Below are 567 nucleotides of genomic sequence, written 5' to 3'. Positions count from 1 at the left end.
AATATTGATAGTGCTGATAAGCGTGACAGTAATGATGATGCCCTACCATAGGATTTTAATATCGTCAGAATAATGATTATCATTTGGACATGAGAGATACTCTAGCATTTTTAAAATTCAGTTTTCTTTCAGTTATTCATTTTTCCAAAAGAAATAGCGAAGGACGGATGTACCGGGGAGGGTCGTCTTCCACAACGATGGCGTTGTTGCCTCGTTGCAAGGAGATCCTGCACGAGGTCATCGGATGGCGACGTGACCCGCCAATTTCCCCGACTGCCCTCTAGATGATGGCTGCACGTTGCCGGCTCTTCGAGAGAGAAACGATAGGTTCGCCCTACCCATGAGGATCAGCCTAGGTTCTCCTGCGGCGACAAGACATCGCCCCGTGACGACCCCAATGCTGCCCTTTATTTCGCTGTCGTTTTACGCTGTCAGTTGCCTCGCTGGGAATCTCCGGGCGGTTCAATTCGCTTCATATTTGGTGGAATCCTTTCTCCGGAGGCTGAGATTACATTCATCCCTCGCGCCTATCTTTCTCTCACTCTTTCTATGTATGTGTGTACGTGA

This window comes from Penaeus monodon, chromosome 30 (genome assembly GCF_015228065.2).
Source record: "Penaeus monodon isolate SGIC_2016 chromosome 30, NSTDA_Pmon_1, whole genome shotgun sequence".
Classification (NCBI taxonomy): Eukaryota; Metazoa; Arthropoda; class Malacostraca; order Decapoda; family Penaeidae; genus Penaeus; species Penaeus monodon.
This window is presented reverse-complemented; position numbering follows the sequence as displayed.